Raw genomic sequence first — 6,000 nt, forward strand, 5'->3', positions numbered from 1 at the left:
TAAACTGCTTAGGCGGTTCCCTAAACTGTTTTGAAAAGAATAGCAAATAAATACAGTATTTTACTTAAACATAGTAATTGTGTATAATAATAATAATAAAGTTGTTTCTGGTATGATTTTAAAACAGTGTCCTTGTTTTTCTAACCTTAGCAAATTCTTGGCTTATTGTAAAATAAATCCAGAGATAATTTTGCCACTCATCTGAAAAGGATAAAGAATTAGTCCAATGGTAACTGCAGCTCAGCAAGATCTTTTTACAGGATACACTTGTATAAATCCTCAGGCTTACTAGTAAAAATCTCGTTTCAGTATTCAGGGCCTGGTGCTGATGTGTTGCCATGGAATCAGGCAAATGGGAAAAAAATTTGGAATGCTGTAAAGGAACAGCCCTTGAGGGCTGCATATGCTCCAAAAAACACAAGTACTGCTGAGCCTTGCTTCCAGAAAACAGGGACTCTGCCCAGACGCCATTGAAGTCAATGGGAGGCTTGCCACTGACCTCTGTAGGAGTGGGAGCTTGCCTCAGTTTTGCAGTACATCTTTTTAAACTTAAACTGAGGTGTTTACTGCGTCAATGAGTGCAGCGAGGTAATTTGCATTTGATGGCAAACCAACAGATCCCTGGCTCTCTGTGAATAATCTGCAAACTGCTTTGTGCACAGCAGCCTGTAAATGAGAATGAGCTGGTAGGATTCATTTTTTGTCAGATTTTTCTGTCCTTTCCATGTTCACATTCCTCAAGAAGCATCCAGCGGAGTGCAACAAAGTACTTGTTTGCTACAGGATGCTGTGGGGGCAAGTGGGGAGCCGGGAAGAGGGAGACTTCTTTTACATCTTGGCTACCCGTGTCCTGCGTCCCAGCTCACCTTCAGCAATTCCCATGATGTCACTTTTAGAAATGGAGACACGTTTACAAAAGAGTACACAGCATCCTCTTTAAAAAGAAACTTTCAGCCCAGGGAGTGCTACAAAAGTTAGGAAACCAAAAACGGCATGAGGAGGGAATAAAGACGCAGACAAAGATTCGTTGTTTGCAGTAACCGGACTTGACCTCACGTGACTGCGAACAATAATGAATATGCAATTTGGCAGTCGCAGGACTCGATGTCAGCAGTATTTTCTTTGGTATACAATATACTAAGAGCATTTGAGAATGGCAAATGGCCATGAAATGGACTGATAAGATTGTACATAGAAATGGTTTAGCTATACTTTATATCTCCTTTCAGGACAAATGATTTCTTCTCATCTATTTCATCTCCCTTATCTCGAGAACAAGAGCAAAATTCATTAAGAGCACAGTGACTCTCTCCTATGTAATACAGCGCATTGTGATTCTGTAGTTTCTTCTCATTCAAATATCATATTTGCTACTTGAAAAGATAAGGGCATTTCAGCCCAAGCTGCTCCTTGCTTTTTTCTTGAATTTGGAACTCACATCAGTACAAAAATGGTTTTTGTTCTAACAGAAAGCATTATTTGATTAAAACCAGTATAACTAACTTTTAAAATTACAGACAACATAGCAGCATTTATCTATCAAGCAATTGCACACATACTTGTATTACCTACAAATCAGAAAATCTTAAGTATCCAAATGAATTTGCCATCCTTTTTAATCTAGGGACACTTGCTGACAGAATTTGGAACAAGATTCTCCCACGCTCAGATCTCAAGCAATTTTCTAGCATAACTATTCAAGCTTCAAGCTTTATTCACCCGTGGTGAATAAGGGGTGCATTTTGTAAGAGCAGGTATTCCAGTTCTCTGCTTTTGCTTGTGGAAGATACTTGCAAAGTTGATTTTATCTCAGAGTTGATTTTATCTCAAAAATAGCAAAGATGAAACATTGATTTATTGTATATTGGCCTTAAATACTGTGGGATACATCAAAAATATTATGCATTTGTAAATCATTAAAATCATTATGTGTGTAGAACTCTGTTATATGAAGGATAAAGTCAGCTTTGTTTCTGTAGATATTTCAAGTTCCACTAAGGGCTTTATTTTATGTCAAGCCCGAAGGACTTTTACTTGTTGCCAGGTCCCCTGCAGAAGACAGTGAGAAGGCCAGTTTCCTCTCGTTTGGTTCCATCTCTAAAAATGCAAAGCTGCACTCTCACCCTCCAAAGAAACAACCAAGAAATGGAAATAAAGAAATCAAAGAAATCTGTGAGTTGAGGGGAGTGAGGACCGTTTTGGAGGAGAAAATATATATATATATACACATATACATATATACATATATAAATAAATATAAAGCATAGCATAAAAATAAGTCACAAAATCGTGATCTTATCAAATTCACTGTGAGGGATGGCAATCCTTGGAGGATTGGAATCCTTGAGGATTCCAAAGGATGGAGGAATCCTTGAGGGATAGCAAATTGTTCTAGAATAACACAACCCCTAATTATCATGTGATGCTAGACAAATCTTTTATCGGTATCTCCAAATGAGGTGGGTTTTGCTGCTGAGGTGGGCTCTGCTCTGCAGCAGGTGGCTTTAGAAGGGCTTTTCACATCTCATAACTTAAAGCACCGTGGATATTGGAAGTCAGGATCACAGACAGCTCTTTCAACCACCAGTGCAGAAGAGTTTTTACAACAGGTTATGACATGGGGTTTCAATCACACCATGTCACACCCCTGCCCTCTGTTATGGGTATTCAGGACCTTAGTCACCAAGGTCTCCCTTGGCAAATGGCCATGAAATGGACTGATAAGACTGTACATAGAAATGGTTTGGCTATACTTTATATCTCCTTTCAGGACAAATGATTTCTTCTCATCTATTTCATTTCCCTTATGTGTCTGACCCAGAGCCGTGGTGTCAGACACTAGCCACGGAGCAGGTGCCGCTGGCCATCACATCCCCAGGCATGGGACAGGCGTTGGTACTGCACTGACAAGGCGACTGTCAAGTTGTAGGTGCTGCCGTGGGGCCACTGGAAGAGGCTTAATGCTTCTGACGTGAAAGGCATAAGACTCGGTTGGGAGATTGTGTCAATTTTTGGGACATCTTTTGCAAACACCTTGGGAGGTCTACTGAGTCTGTTCTGACCTGGTGCAGTGGTTCTGATGCAGACTGCCACATGGACTTGATCATTCCTGTGGGTCTCTTCCAACTCAGAATATTCTATGATTTGATATATTCCAGTGAAGAAGTCATAACCCCCATATTTTCCAGTCTCCTGTTTGATTATCTGTTCTGCAGGTGAGCAGAGCCATCTCCAAAATGCAAGCTCCCCACAACCCTCTGCCCAATTTAGCTGAGCAAACGAAAGGAGTTCACTGATTTTGGTTCTGCAAAAAGTAAACCTGAACTTAAACTTTCCGTAGTTGTGTCTAGACTTTTTTTTTCTAGAAGTCAGTCTGACGGAAAAATACAAGGTCTCTAGGCTTCAGGTTGTCATATCTATAATTTTACATTATTGCGATTTTATCTATAAACAACAACAACAAAAAAAGGAAGCTATACATTTTGTTTCAGCACTACAAAATTGACTATGAACACTGATGAGTTGTGTCTTCTTTTTTTTTTTTTTTTTTTTTTTTTTTTTGCCTTTAGCCTTCTCTTTGCACTAATCTTGCTTCACCGGTTGTTACATTTCTATTCTGACATTTAAATCATATTGAGAAATTTTCCCACAGTTTGTTTCCCAAACAAAAGCATTTTTCCTACTCACATTTAAGTGAGTTCTGGATCTGGAAACTGCAGAAAAATATTCTTGAGTTCTATGCCTAGGCCAACAATTGTACTCTACTGCCAGATTTCACAAGCTATCAGTAATCATTTGATGAAAATAATACTGACTGACCGGGCAAAAGTGTAACTTTCAGTTATTAAATAACAGATATTCATCTCACAACAGGATAAAATCCTACTTCTTTTTTTTTTCTTTAAAAAAAAAATGCTTGAAGCATAACCTAGTAATTTCCTAAGCTCCTTATACCTTTCTGACATCAGAAATCTTTTATGCATGTACCCTAGACTACTAAATTGCTTAATTATTCCTGGATATTCTCTTGGAATAGCAGAATTCTTGAATATCTTCTCTAAATGATATTTTTGCAGCTCTGTCCCTTCCACTTTATCAAAGGTCAGTGCATATTACTAGCTTGGTATTTTGTATATGGTCAACCATTGCTTCAGGAAAATTACATGGTTCATAGCGTGACAGGGTGGTTTTGTAAAGCTCTTTGTGGGCGTAGGACTGAGTCGCTCCACAGGTCTTTCAGATTTAGGATCGCAAATTTGGGAACCATGTTTATTCTGCACTTTCCTCTTTGTTTCCCTCTCCATAGCAAGAGCAAAGCAAAAGAAGTTTTTGGAGGGTTTCTGTTTACCTTCACATTCAGTGAGAGTTACTGCAGCATCTCCCAGATCAAACTGAGCTCCACCACTCAAGCTGAGTGTTTTTCCCCAGCTTTTCTTGTGAAAGAATTTTCTCTGCATTTTCACCCGTGACATTTCTCATATACATATTCCTGCAGTTATTATTCAGTATTTCTTATATACATGTTTAGAACGTGGTAACTAAGTTAACAAATTAAAAAAAAAAAAAAATACAAGCAACAAATAAGCACCATGGAAAGCACTGCCAATGAAACGGGGATAAAAATGTTATAGAGAAATTGCATGTACGTAGGGACCAAAATAAAAGGGATGAAATGCAAGAGTGCTCCAAGAAACTAACAACTTAAATTCAGTATAGTCATTGTGATCAGTTAGAAATGGTAAAACAAACAAACAATCAAACAAACAAAAAATGCGTTGGGGTTTAAGTTGACAATAGCATGAGCAACTAACATAGTGCCATATCTAGTTGTATTTCCAATACAACTAGAATATATTTTTGCATTATTTGAAAATTGCCGTTATTAGGAAAGGTATAAAACCTTGTCTACAATACCACATTCAGTGCAGCTACCATTCGTCTAAGCAGATGACTTTCCACTGTAACAGGTACAGAGGAGAGCTAATAGAATAATCTTTACAAGTTCATGGTGATTAACTCTAAAAACAAAACAAAACAAAACAATGATCAGGAAGGAGGCTCCTTTCTAGAAATCCCTCAGGGAGAGCACCATACAGGGAAGTACACCAGTGTAAGCTACAAGGTAAAATTGGCACAACATAAAGCAAATGAGTAAACATTGGCCAGACTGGAAACTGAAAAAGGCTCCTATGCAGTTAAGAGGTAATTGCTGGAACAGCCTTTCAAGAGGCTAATGGAAAAAAAAAAAAAAAAAAAAAAAAAAAAAAAAAGGAATTATCAACCTACATCATGGGATCATCCAGACATTTTTGACCATTCTTTGTTCAGTTTTAGCTCTTCTGGTGGATCGTTACTGCATCTGGGCCAGGAGGTATCATCAATAAACCCAGTATGATGAAAGATGAAGCAAGATTTCATAGCTCGTTTACATTAGGATCACAAATTGTAGCTATAAATATCTTAGACACCATATTTTAACTATATTTTAACTAATATTTCGAGTGCTAACATAGTTATCTGTTCATGATCAGCCCTCTAAGTGAGAGCCAATATATTTTGGAATGTGATTTATTTTCTAATCTAGGCCTTGATAAATCTCATATAGCCTGGGTCAGATTGATCTTGAGAAAAAGTCATCTATATCTCTGTACTTGCAAAATCTGTAGGCAGAACAACCAATGATCAACGAGCCTGAATGCCATTTTGCAACTTCACTGTCAGTAGCACAGCCCACTCTCTCCACTCCTCTGTTCCATCTATCCCTCTGTTAAATATATATAAGATGGCTTCTGACCATAGATGTGACACATTTCATATTCACATGGTCAGTTGATATTCAGAACTGAAAAAGTCTCCATGCAAAGAAAGGTATGCATTTTCAGAGGAGCACAATAGAAAATATATGCTGATGGGACACTGCAGTGAAGAAATGCTTTAAATCTAACTTGTGGGGCTTGCTATTGGGATTCAAATTAATCATTCAGCAAAGTATTAAATTAA

This window comes from Aythya fuligula, chromosome 7 (genome assembly GCF_009819795.1).
Source record: "Aythya fuligula isolate bAytFul2 chromosome 7, bAytFul2.pri, whole genome shotgun sequence".
Classification (NCBI taxonomy): Eukaryota; Metazoa; Chordata; class Aves; order Anseriformes; family Anatidae; genus Aythya; species Aythya fuligula.